This window comes from Halichoerus grypus, chromosome 12 (genome assembly GCF_964656455.1).
Source record: "Halichoerus grypus chromosome 12, mHalGry1.hap1.1, whole genome shotgun sequence".
Taxonomy (NCBI): Eukaryota; Metazoa; Chordata; class Mammalia; order Carnivora; family Phocidae; genus Halichoerus; species Halichoerus grypus.
Window position 1 is genome coordinate 27,847,448 of NC_135723.1, and position 14,290 is coordinate 27,861,737.

Here is a 14,290-nt window from a genome sequence, read left to right on the forward strand (position 1 = left end):
GCATTAATGGCTAACAATAAAGGTCATTGAAAAAGAATCATATAAATAAAATGTGTTGTAAAAGCAAGTCACAACTATTTTATAGACTCGTGTTATAAAGCAAGCAAGATCCTTGCAGATGCTCTAGCTTTCATTTCTTATAGAATACATTAGGAAGGTGAAACATGAGGTGACATGACTTCCAGTGTCACACAGTTAGTTAATGATAGTGCAGAAGTATGAACGCCATCTATCTCTCAGGCCAATGCTAGCAACAGCAAATAGAAAATCTCATTCAGTTTATGCCAACTAAACCTACCTCGTAGGCCACCTAAATATAAATGGTGCTCAAATATGTTAAAACCTAGCACAAAGAACACATATGTTATTTATAATTCCATTTTAATTATAATAAAAAGATAATTTAAAAATTGTATTATCTATATGACAATTTTTAAAAGATTTTATTTATTTATTTGTCAGAGAGAGAGAGAGTGAGCACAAGCAGGGAGAGCGGCAGGCGGAGGGAGAAGCAGGTTCCCCAACTGACCAAGGAACCTGATGCGGGGCTCGATCCCAGGACCTGGGATCATGACCTGAGCTGAAGGCAGACACTTAACCGACTGAGACACACAGGCGTTCCTCTACATGACAATTTTATTTGAAGACTTTGACATACAAAAAATGAAAAGACTGTTGAACAAACAGAAAGTTTTTGTGGGATGAACTATTTACAGTGGATAAAAAATGCCAATTAGGAATGACAAAAAAGGCTAATTGACTTTTTCATCTTTTCTCCACTCCACTCCCAGAAAATAAGCAAATATCACACTTACACAGACACACTGATGGGAAATTATGTGGAACACTGCTGTAAGGGAAAATAATGTAGGAAGGATTACCCAGTGTCACCAATTATCAAGGAGATTCAAATAAAAATCACACCTATTAGAATGGCCATTATCAAAAAAACAAGATAGTAAGTGTTGGTAAAGAGGAAGAGAAATTAGAATCTTTGTTCTCTGTTGGTTGGAATGTAAAATGGTACAGCCATTATGAAAAACAGTATGATGTTTTCTAAAAATTAAAAACAAAATTACCACAGGATCTAGCAATCCCATTTCTGGGTATTTATATAAAATAATTAAAATCAGGATTTCAAAGAGATAGTAGCACTCCCATGCTCATTATAGTTATAGACACAATAGTCAAAACATAGAAGTAACCTAAATATCCATTGATAGATAAATGGGTAAATAAAACATGGTTTATACATATAGTAGAATACTGTTCAGCCCTTAAAAAGGAAAAAATCCTACATGAGACAAGATGATCTATTGCAAATTCATGCTTTTTAAATAGAGTCAAGGCAAAAAGGGGAATATAATTAGCTGTGATTTATGGTTCAACTTGAAGAAGATTATCATGATAGGATTGTGTTTCTCATCACTATAACCTCTAAAATAATCTAGTATTGCAGTCCAATATTGGTATAGACGCTAACGTCACTCTCTGGCTACAGTCTATGGTGTTTAGAATCAGATGTATTGTTTGAAACATACTAAAACAGAATGTGGCTGAATAAGACAGGAAAAAGGATATGGGTAGATTAGTAAAATTTTAATAATTCCAGGAAAATAATATAACATGTGGAGCTATCCAATGATAGGTATGTGATGTCAGCATCTCATCTGAAGTAGATCGAAGTTCATAAATTTATAAACTTTTCTTAATTTCCCAATTCATTTTGTTAGAACAAAATGGATGCTCTCAAGTGACTTTCTAATTCATGTATTACCAGACTAATCCGTTAAATAGGGTGTAACACGCTAATCCAAAATGCACTCGTGAATATACACATACATAGTTAACTGAATGGACATAGGAAGCTTGGCTACAGGATGCAAATGTACATGATAAATGCTTGCCTTAACTGTTGCCTCCTCTCCTTTAAGTATCTCTAGTGAACCATTAAGGATTTTAACTTTAATTATGTCCTTAAACTTTTTTAATATTCATATATTCTGTATTGTTCTTTTTTTAAAAATATTATTTAAATGTATCCCACTACTCAGACAACAGATTTCAACTTAATATACCATCACTTTATTCTAGGAAAGGAGTTTTCTAATAAATACAGGAGGTATCTGGATCAGGGGCAATATCATCACCATCCCCATCATCATCACCATCAATATCATCTCCCCTGAGAATTAACAAATACAAGGACAATATAAATTCCGTTTCAAACATTAGTTGACAGGTAGAAAGCACAGAACTTTGATTACTGAATTGTAAGTTTAAATCATTTCTAAAATCAGATAAAAAGAAAATTATATTTCTGAAAAGGAAAATTCTAAAAAGAAATCTTCCAAACAAAATTTAAAAGCAAAAGGTAAATGCAAATATACTTAGTGTATCGTATAAGAGAACAGAATGTTTCTTTTGACAAAGAAGTAGGGAGTTTTTATCCTGACCTAAGTACTCATCACTAGAAATATTACAACATGTTACAATATTACAACAATATTTTGCTTATTTTTGAGCCAAAGGTACTATTGTTATGAATGGTATAATCGAAATTAAAATGATGAACTTTTAATGTATAAATTCTTTCACCATTTGAGGAGCTAAAGGATATAAATAAAATAAAGAAGCCATTTCAAACAATAAAAAACATCAATAAAGATTTTATCGTCCTGAGAGAATCTTAAAGAAATAAAATGAATTAGGTGTTGTTACTTCATAAGAAGTGTCAATATTCTATTTCTTACTTATCAAAGAAGATTTAGAAAATAATTTACTTTGGCTTGAGAGATGTTCAATAAATAACAAATATCATGTGATGGCAGAATTTCATTCCAAAAAATTCTAAATCACTTTTAATTTGTAAAATATTTCTTTATTTTTTAAAGATTTTATTTATTCATTTGACACAGAGAATGTGCATAAACAGGGAGAGCGGCAGGCAGAAGGAGAGGGAGAAGTCTCCCCACTGAGCAGGGAGCCTGATGTGGGGCTCCATCCCAGGACCCTGAGATCATGACCTGAGCTGAAGGCCAAAGCTCCACAACCGACTGAGCCACCCAGGCATCCCTGATATTTCAATATATACAATAATATACAACATATTATAATAACTGATTTTTCCACTGAAAAACAAGATTGCCTAAGAAGACAACATTTTTAAAAAAGATTTTATTTATTTATCTGAGAGAGTGTGCGCAAGCACACGCATTTGTGGGGGAGGGAGGGTGAAGAGGGAGAGTGGAGGGGGAGGGGCGGGGAAGTGAGGGAAGAGTGGGAGGGAGAATCCTGGGCTGATTCCCCAAGGAGCTCAGAGCACAGAGCCCAGCAGGGCTAGATCCCATGCCCCAAGATCATGACCTGAGCCAAAACCAAGAGTCGGAGGCTTATCCGACTGAGCCACCCAGGTGCCCCAGAAGCCAACAGTTTAACATCAATATCTATCCATTGATGTAAAACAAAACTCATTTATTTTCCCTCCAGCTCTCAAAAATTCATGTAGAGAAGTTATTTCTCCTAATTCATAAGCAAACATGATTACAACCATAAAAACTAATGGCAATTATATACTGTATGAATTACAAAGGACGTTTGTACATACACCAGCTAATTATAAGAAGTCCTTTGGATTAAAAGAAGTAAAATCAGACCCATTTCACTTATGTTAATAGCATCAATATGAGACTTTATTTTTTTTTTTACAAAATGATTTTGCCCACTTTTTCCTCATTTTATCTTCACAGTATTCTAGTAAAATATATGGGGTAGGTGTAACTTACCCCTACTTTTATAGATGTGAAACCTCAGCTTTAGAAATTATATTTAGTTGTAGGGCGCCTGGGTGGCTCAGTTGGTTAAGTGACTGCCTTCGGCTCAGGTCATGATCCTGGAGTCCCTGGATCAAGTCCCGCATCAGGCTCCCTGCTCGGCAGGGAGTCTGCTTCGCCCTCTGACCCTCCCCCCTCTCATGTGCTCTCTCTCTCTCATTCTCTCTCTCTCAAATAAATAAATAAAATCTTTAAAAAAAAAAAAGAAAGAAATTATATTTAGTTGTAGTTCCACAAGCCAGCTCTCCCGATTCCTCATCTAAGTTCAGGAATACTGGCATTCTAAGGGCTTTTTTCCTGTTAAAGATACACAGAACCTAATTATAAAATCTTGACTATTTTTATAACTAATATTTTAGAATTAAGTGCAACATCAAAATAAGTGAATGTATTTAATTATGATAAAACTTACCACATCAAGTCAACAGATACTTAGTGTATGTCAGAGAGAGGACTAGATTCTGGGTCACTAAGGTCAATCAGTTATGACTCCTGACATGCTTTCTCCCAGGGAGGAGTAGGAGCATCATGGAAGGTAAACAAAACCCCGGCTCCAGGATTAGAGAATTCTGGGGGGCTGGTGGGTAGGAAGCTGAGAAATGGGACTGAGGATGGACCACCATGAGTTCTAACAGGTTGGTGTATGCCCACCACACACTGGGTAGGTCACAGCGAACTCGGACTCGATTCATTTAATAACATAAGACATAAGAGGCAAGGTTTACAATAATCTAATTGTTATTTTAACAACATTGTGCAGTTTGGAGAGGGCCTACACCTTTCTTCCCCTGTGGCCACTTCTGGAAGGTTTGGGTCAGTCTCTTCCATGTTTCACTCTGTAGGACTGTTAGGGTGTGTAGGGATTTGTGTTTGAAAAATATGGGGGAGTGACTTTTGGCTTACTAATTCTGAATACTATGTATAGGAACACACGAATGAACACACTGAGGTCATTTTCACTGATCTGAAATTTAACACACATGTTGTATTGGGTATGTGTGTACACAAATATATACACAATGTAACAATAATTTATCATTATGTCCCTATTCCCACCTTGGTCTGAACAGCCATCGCATACCTGGATTACTTCTTTAGTTTCCTAACTGCTCTCTTTCTACCCTTTACTCCTTCAAACTATTCTAGTTACAGCACTTAGAGTGTTCCTATTTATTTTATATTAATTTTTTAAAAAAAGATTTATTTATTTATTTGGAGAGAGAGAGAGCACGTGTGCACACAAGCAGGGGGAGGGGCAGAGGGAGAGACAGAGAATCTCCAGCATACTCCCTGCTGAGTGCCCCAATGCGGGGCTCAGGGCTTGATCTCACAATCTTGAGATCATGACCTGAGCTGAAACCAAGAGTCAGATGCTCAAGTGGTGCCCAGGCAAACCCCCACCCCCTCCCTTTTAAAAAAATAAAATAGATTTATTTATTTACTTGAAGAGAGAGAAAGAGAGAGTAGAGTGTTCCTATTTAAATGTCATTACGCTTGTGTGTCAGCCCAGGGGCTTCTCATCCCACATGAATAGAAGCTAAAGTCCTTACAACGGCCCACAAGACCCCATCTCTGTGACTACTTTGACTGAAACTTCTGCTGTCCTCTCTTATATGCTCGCTAGCTCCAGCCACACTGGGCTCCTTGCTGTCTCAGTTTTCCTGCCCCACACCAGGCAGGATCTTGCTCTGGGCCTTTGCCCTTTTCATTTGTCTGCTGGAATACAGATAACTTCTGGCTCCCTCTTTCCTTTCCTGCGGTGCTTTACACCGTTTCTGCCTCCTTTGTGAGGCCCTCCATGAACATCCCCTCTAAAGTTGCAACCCCACCCTCCTACATGCGTATCTCTGCTCCTTGTTGTATTTCTCTCCTTAGCATATACTACCATTTAATATAGGCTACTTATAAATAACTTTGCTATTTTCTGTCTTGCCTGCTAAAATGTACAGTCCATGCTTTCTTCATTTATGTCCCCACGGGATCAAGAGAGATCACTCTATATAGCATGTACTAAAAAAAAAAAAAAAATTATAAAAATAAAGGGATCACTCATAGACCTCAGCAGACTCAAGCACCATAAATGACAATGATGAGGATCTAGGAAAGACTAGAGAGTAAAAGAAAACAAAAGTAGGGGCGCCTGGGTGGCTCAGTCGTTAAGCGTCTGCCTTCGGCTCAGGTCATGGTCCCAGGGTCCTGGGATCGAGCCCCGCATCGGGCTCCCTGCTCTGCGGGAAGCCTGCTTCTCCCTCTCCCACTCCCCTTGCTTGTGTTCCCTCTCTCGCTGTGTCTCTCTCTGTCAAATAAATAAATAAAATCTTAAAAAAAAAAAAAAAAAAAGAAAACAAAAGTAGCCTAAGAGAGAAATCTTATTTTCTTCCAGTGCTCAGTGTAACTTACTATACATATGAAAAGCCTTTAATCTGAATTCCTTCAGTGCTGGCATGAAAACCTAAAAACCTGCCTTTCCGCAGAATATTCTTTCTGCTTCAACACACATCATTCTATCTGGAACACAGCAGAATGCCATAACTATGTTGAACTATTTTAAAAATTAACAAATGGAATAAATGAAAGCCTGGAAAGCTCCGTTTCAGTTCCTGGACAGTTCCTTGCCTTGAGAAGTTTACACTCTGCTGTTAGAAATTACCCAAAGGTTACCTGGGATTCTTTGGGATGGGAGGAGGCATATCTGTAAGCTCCCTTTAGTGATTGTCCTGGTTCTAATGCATGTGGAATACACCAGTGTGTTCTGAATTTCTATATTCCTCTTATTGCAACTAAAAGAAAACATAAAGTGCCCATAAAAAGTCACTAAAGAAATGGCTTTTTTTTCCCTTTAAAGGTATCTTTCTCTTAGCTCTTCAGATTTATTTTATATTTTTATTCATTTAGACCCTCGTCAAATCTTACCTCCACAGTGAGTACCTTCTATCCACTACCTTTCTAGACTGAAGGCACCTTCAGAGCAGGGTAGCATCATATCATTCTGCATGATCCTAGGACAGACCTATGCAGAGTAGTTACTGAATACATGTTGTAACCCATATTTATTCTTCATTATTTCCAGTATTCCTAATAACAGCACCTCCACTCCCTCACAACAACCTTCTCTCCAAACTTCCTGTTTTGTTTTTTTAACCTCTATCTAACTTTTCAGTATATTTTCATGGCACCCCAATAGGTTCTTACAGTTCTGCAGTACGCACTTCAGTGTCCTTCCCATTAAGAAACATCTCATGCAGGGATGAATTCAAGTTTTGCAGGGCCTGAGGCTTATGCAGTTTTAAGGAAAAATATAAAATTATGAATACAAAATGGGATACAAGTGAATATTTGTTAAAAGGACAAAAGAAACCACAACAAATGACAAATGCCGAAAAAGCAAGAGATGCCACAAACATCACCCCTTCCTCAGAACTTCCTGGAGCTGTGCAGGGGGCTTGTAGGTGAGGGAGGAGCCCTGAGACTTAACTTCCATTGGTGTCATAATTTCTCCATTCTGGTCTCATTTCTCTTTTCAGCCCATGTAATCACTCTCACCTTCTTCTTCTTCTTCTTTTTTTTTTTTAAGTTAATGGTCTTTTTTTATTGGGGAAAAAAAAGACTAGCATTTACAACTTGGAATGGACGTAAATTGTAATTTTTTGATCAACAATGTTGATGCTTGTGCTGAAGTCCACAGCTACAACCTACTCTGCTGGCTCCAAGTCATGGTTCAGGAGGTTTTAAAAACAGAGAGTCCCAAGATGCTCCCTTGGTAAAGATTTCTTTAAAAAAAAAAAAAATTGTGTGAATGGTGACAGCCTGACACCCATTTCGCTCTAGGACAACATGGGACAACGCTAAACCAACACACATGGCATGCCACTGGGATGAGTGTCGTGGTCACCATGGGTGGGGGTGCCCGGAAGTGCGAGAGGGCCGTCCTGCTAAGTGAGGCTACGTCTAGACAGTTTATCCTTCACCCATTTTTCTGCACAGCATCCTGAGGTAAATCAATTTTAAATGTTTTGTTTTCAGTAAACCAGCTATGACAATTTATACTAACAAATTGAACTAGAACCCATTTGAAGAAGTTTTAAATTTGTTTTTTTCATTTTTTGTTTTTAATACAAGTGCCTGACTGTGCTCAATTGTCAAGCTGCATGCATGAAAAACTGGCCAGCCCAAACAGTGTATTAATCATGAGCAAATGGAACTGCAAGGAGTCCATTAGGTGCTTCCTTATCATTAAGGTAGTACAAGTATTTATATCGTAAAACTGATGTGTAGCTTGATCTTTACTGGATAGGACCACCAACCAATACATGCAGATTTTGTGTGTGTGGACAGAAGGTACTTCTGACATTCAGTTTTCCTATATAGAAAAAGAATGAGTAAACGAATTTTTTTTTTTTTTTTTTTTTTTGCAAGAGGTAAGTAAAAGAATCTATTTGATTCTTCTAGAAGGGGGGAAAGGAGTTGAAAGTAGGCCTTCATTTTGCAGTCATCATCTGTACGAATTCTTCATAGTTGACTTGCTCCTCTCCATCAATATCTGCTCCTCTGATCATTTCATCTACTTCTTCATCTGCTAGTTTTTCTCCTAAATTGGTCATGACGTGACGTAGCTCCGCCGCGCTGATGTAACTGTTGCCATCCTTGTCGAAGACTCGGAATGCCTCGCGAATTTCTTCTTCACTGTCTGTATCATTCATTTTTCTAGCCATCATAGTCAAAAATTCTGGGAAGTCAATGGTGCCATTTCCGTCAGCATCCGCCTCGATCATATCCTGCAATTCGGCTTCTGTTGGGTTCTGACCCAGTGACCTCATGACAGTTCCAAGTTCCTTTTCTGTGATGGTGCCATCGCCATCTTTGTCAAACAGGGAGAAAGCTTCCTTGATCTCAGCAATCTCTGCTTCGGTCAGCTGATCAGCTTTGGTGCGAGCGAAGGGAAGAAGAGCGGAGGGAGCGGGGGTGGCTGCACCAGCGCAGGGGCTGTGAGGGCGGGGCGTCTTCGCTGCTGCTGCTAAGGCCGCGCGATGTGCGCTCGGCGCTGTGCCGCCGCCGCCCCCCTTCCCCCGACTGCGAGTAACCAAGCCGCGCCGTGAGGCTCCCAGCACCACTGCCGAAGCCTCACTCTCACCTTCTGAATGCTAGTGCTTGAGTTTTCACTTATCCAACACACTCTGCTCATCATGGCTCACATGCTACCGTTTCACCTTCTCGTTCCAAACCTTTAACCATGTTTCTTCCCAAGGCTCACTCTCGCCCTGACATCACTTCACAAGGTAAAGTGTCTCCTAAGTATGCATGATAGAAGGGTCTAGAAGAGCATCCTGTACATTTAATGCCCAAGACCCATGGGCTTCTGTGCTTTGTCAAAAGTCCCGCACAAAAGGGGTTGATGAGAAAAATGAGTCCAGACACTGAGAGCCAGACATCTGACACCTACCTACACCACAGTTCTGCTCACTAACAAGATGTGTTTTCAGTGACTAACAGACCATGAAAGTTACATGAGCAGATAGTCATTGCATGTGTGTCCATAGATTTTAATCAGACATGAGATTTACTGATTAATAGACTGTTGATAAGAAGAAACATCTAGAAGCCTTTTCAAAGTTCAGCCAAAACTTTCGTTTTACAGTTAAAATGAGAAATGGCTTAATCACTTCAGGCATTAGGTGTTTGTCCGTTTTTAATTTATTCAGGCCTGTTAACTGAAATAATATATCCCTACAGTAGACAGCTCTAACAGCTCAGTGTTCCCCTACAGGAAGCCTGAACTTTGTAAGATTTATTGTCATCTATGAAAATAATTTGATTTGTCCTCAACAAAATAACTTCTATAGCTAGTCTAGTGCCTTGTAGTTAACAAAGCACACAAAATATATCGATTCCTTTCATTCCGTTAACCCTGTGAGATAGGTCTTGAAACCTCTTAATTGTACAGATGAGATAAAGGAGACTCAGAGAACACAAGTAACTTGACTAAAGTCACGAAGATGGCTTTAATTCCCAGTTTTCTGACCCAAGTTTGGTGCTTTGTTAATGAGAAATATTCTGTGTCCCTGCAGTTCAGAGATCAGAACTGACGATGGTCAATTATCTAAGCATGTGCAGAATTCAAGCTTAATACAGCAAATACTCTTCTTACCATCAAAGATCTCCAAAGTGAAAGTAAATATGATCTTTTCACTACTTATGTAAAACACTATGCCAAACACTGTATTCAATGTTTCTGGTACATTATTTCTAAATCTATTATTATCTCAATTTCCCTACTGAGAACACCCAAGTACTGAAAGTTAAACAACGTATCTATCCAGGCAGTTAAGTACAACAGCTGAATTTGAATCCTGACCTGTCTGACTTGAAAAACATTCTCTGTGTATGTGGGACATGCTAAAGCATTGGCTGATGAAGATCTAGTATGAATATTAAAGACAGTTCAGCATCCTTGCTTCCAAAATAACCATTTCAATTCACACATACACTGAAATGTAGCCTGTTACGGCATATTGACTAGACAAATCCAGAAATTTAAGCATAGAAGCAATTGTTCATCAAGAAGCAGTATCACCTCAATGTACATAAATATTTCAAGGTATGCTACCCTTGTTAATAAAGGCAATCAAATTAGGGTATGGATTATTACACTTACTAAAAAAATGTACAAAACAGGGCAATTATTTAGTTTTCTTGATATCCCTACCAGAAATATTATGACTCAAACATACTTTTCCTCTGATTAATTTCAAAATAAATGGATACAAAAGATAAATATATTTCTTTGTCCTGGCAACATAGCTAATCATTAATATCCTGACAAAGTAAGTCTGGTATCACTGCATCCTAAAAATAATACATTACGACCTACCAGTTCAGGTGCCCCAAGTTTATATTTTTCTTTCCACAAGATAGATTCCTAAATATTTATCAGAAAATCTTTGTATTAACATGAAATGTGATCTTTTGTCATGTGTGCCTGAGATAGCAGCTTGCAGGAATTTTGAGAAATCTCATACTAAGGACCAATCCGTACCTGGTAATCCCCCAGGACCAAGAACAAGGAAGCTCACTCATCTGTGTGGTGTGTTTCTTGATCTCCAACCTTGATCACTGCCATGCCATCTGTAACATATGCCAAAAAAGCATAAGCAGAAATAGAGACTTTCTTGCCTAGGAACATTCTCCCTTAAGTTACACAGGAGTGTGTCTTCTAATACTACTACTGGAGCTGACTCTCCTACTATAGACTTCTTCATAACAAGGACTTCCGGAGGCCGACTTCTCACAGCAACACCGCCACTGCAAAAACAGCTAGCCTTACCTTCACACCAATCACTGATAGTCAACCAGAGAGCCAACAGCATTTTCTTGCCAGAAACCCTGTCAAGTCATCTCTACAAAGAGCTAGCTAGCTGGATCAATATCACCTACATTGAAACAACTAGAAACTAAGAATTTAACAATATCCATGAATTAGAATTTATGCCAAAGGCATATTTCCTCACAGAATAATATATGGAAGAACAAAAGATGAATTCATTCTTTACAGGTATAATGACCTGGGAGAAACTAATTTTCCCTACAGCCCTGGCTAAATCTAAAAGCAAGCAGTGGACATCAATGGTTTTAAACTTTTGCTCTCCTATTCTATATCCCTCATGATTCATTAAAAGGTTCTTGAAGCTACATTTAGATCTTAACACTATATTCCTATCTTGGCTCCAAATGGCTTTCTAAAAATCTTCCACACAAATTTGATTTAATCATCATCAATAATAATAATAATAATATAGATACAAGTTATCTTCAAAACCAAATGATTGTTTTTGGTTCACTGACTAGAAGATGTTTAGTTCTTATGGATTTATTGTTCTTTTAGGAAATTGTTGAAATTTGAAAGTATCATGTCAGTAATGTATTTCACAATTATGATATACAACACTAAAAAAAATTTGGAGAATGAGTTCAAGAACTTCAGGGATTAAATGAAACTTAGAACCAATGGTATGCACATGAAGGATTATATTTGGCGCATTATATTTCCTAAACAGAATTTTATTTTATTTACATTTTCTTTTCTTTTTTTTTAATATATATATTTTTTAATTTATTTGACAGAGACAGCAAGAGAGGGAACACAAGCAGGGAGAGTGGGAGAGGGAGAAGCAGGCTCTCCGCCGAGCAGGGAGCCCAATGCGGGGCTCAATCCCAGGATCCTGGGATCATGACCTGAGCCGAAGGCAGATGCTTTAACGTCTGAGCCATCCAGGCGCCCCTTATTTACATTTTCTACCCTGCCTTTTCTGGGGATATAATATTGTTATAAGTTGATATAAAATGATACAAAATTATTAATAAGTTTAATAATTGCTATGTGTTATTTTTTTACTGTCCTACCTTATTTTATTATAGTGATTCAGAATACAATAATTAAGTCTCTAGGCAGAACAAGGGTCCAGTATTGTGAACGCATTTAAGACTCAAACAGACATGACTCAGGATAAAAAGATACACTTTTTCCAAGTCCATCTATTCCCTCAATACAGTCACTATCAAATTTCAACAGAGATTTTCCTGAAAATTGGTAAGAAGATTCTGAAATGTGTATGAAAGGTCATAGGTCAAGATTTCTCCCAAGAGGGTTTTGAAGAACAGCAATATGGTACCTACCATATGTCAGGACTTAATATAAAGGTATAATTAAAACAGTGTGACAGTGATGTTGGGATAGACAACAGACCAGCAGACTAGAACAAAGAGTCATAAAAGACCCACACATGTATAAGAAAATTCAATATCTGACAGATGGAGCATTGTAGATCAGTGGGAGTAATGACACACTATTCAATAAACGGTGCACACACAAACTGATTATCTTTATTGAGAGAGAAAAAGCCCTAGAGTTTCTACTCAGACCCCAGATAGATTAAAACAACTTAATTCTACATCTATCAGGACATTATGTGAAAAGTGAGAAAAATTTTATGATTTTTAGAAGGAAATATAGAGCAATATTTTTAAGACTTTTGGGCAAGGACAATTTCCTAAACAATACAGAACATTTATAAAACTTAATAGAAACAAAATGATAACCTTTCAACTTGGGTAAAAACAAACAAAAAGACAAAAATACAAGACATCTACAGCCCACTTACATGACAAAGGATTACCAGAATACATAAAGATTCCCTCAAATTCAATTTGAAACACACAAACTAATCCAATTAAAGAATAAGCAAAAGAACAGGCAAAATGCAGATGAGAAAAACCCAAGAGCTAACAAGATTAATAAAATGTTATCATACTCAACATCACCGAAGGGAAGGTAAATAAAAACAACAGACACCATCCCACATTACATTTGAAAAGAAAATTTAGAGAAAGAGGACCAAAGATGTAGAGAAACAAGAAGACACATTTACTACTCACAAATGTAAAAACATTTTAACACTTTGGACAGCAACTCAGAAAAATCAACTACTGTTGAAAAAACCACACAACATTCTCTTACATTATTTAACCAGGTAGTCATTATCACCAGAAATTTAACTTGTAGAAGAAATTCCTCCACATGTACTTAAGGAGACTACTTCAAAAAATCATAGCATTGCTTGAAATAGTTAAAAAAAACCCTCATAAATAACTTAAGTAACCAGAGAATGTTTAAATTAACCTATGGTAGAGATGTACAATAATAGAATTCTGCCCCATAGTGAAAATAAATGAACTAGAGCCACATGTACGACTTTGGATGAATTGCATAAACTTCATGTGACTAAGAGAAGTTGCAAAAATATATTAAGATATTGTTTATATAAAATTTCAGAAACAGGCAAGATATGAAGAGTTTATGACTACATACATAAAACTGTGAAGAAAAGCAAGTGAAAGAGTAACCTCAAATTAGGTCTGGTAACTTATTCTCGGAGAAGTCTAGGACAAGAGAAGTGACTACAGGAGGCTTTAATTGACTTATATGTATCCCTTTCCCCTAAAAAAATGAAACAAATATGGCAAGATGTTGATATAATAAATATGGTGGGTACATGGCTGTCTGCCATATTATTCTCTACAGTTTTTTTTTTTTTGTACACTCAAACATTTGTAATCAAAATGACAAGTCAGTGCCCCATAAGTGCTAAGTTGCATACATCAAACCATGAAATGCTGAGAAGCTCCCCCAGCCCCGCTCCCATCCGGGAAGGTGGAACAGAAGGTGTGGGATGTTGAGCTGGGCATCTCAATAGATGAGGAGGTAAAAAGTGTGAAGAAGCTGTGTGAGTCTTAAAAGATCATTTCCCTGACTGGGGAGAGGGCTCAGACTAAGAAAAAACATGCCCTCTTTTAATGAATCAGTGAGCATCAAACCCTGACTTTTTGTGGTTACTATGTAGTTGGAGACATGCAACCATTGAGTTGTTTTAGTAAAATTCACAAGACTGAGAGCAAAACACACT

At 37.5% G+C, this 14,290-nt stretch overlaps 1 protein-coding gene and 1 pseudogene across 3 annotated transcripts in view; both read right to left on the reverse strand.

Moving 5' to 3' along the window:
* The window catches only part of PCLO (piccolo presynaptic cytomatrix protein), a 391,345-nt gene that overhangs the window by 91,625 nt on the left and 285,430 nt on the right, over positions 1-14,290 (reverse strand). The window lies entirely within an intron of this gene.
* LOC118545589 (calmodulin pseudogene) lies at positions 7,909-8,765 on the reverse strand (annotated as a pseudogene).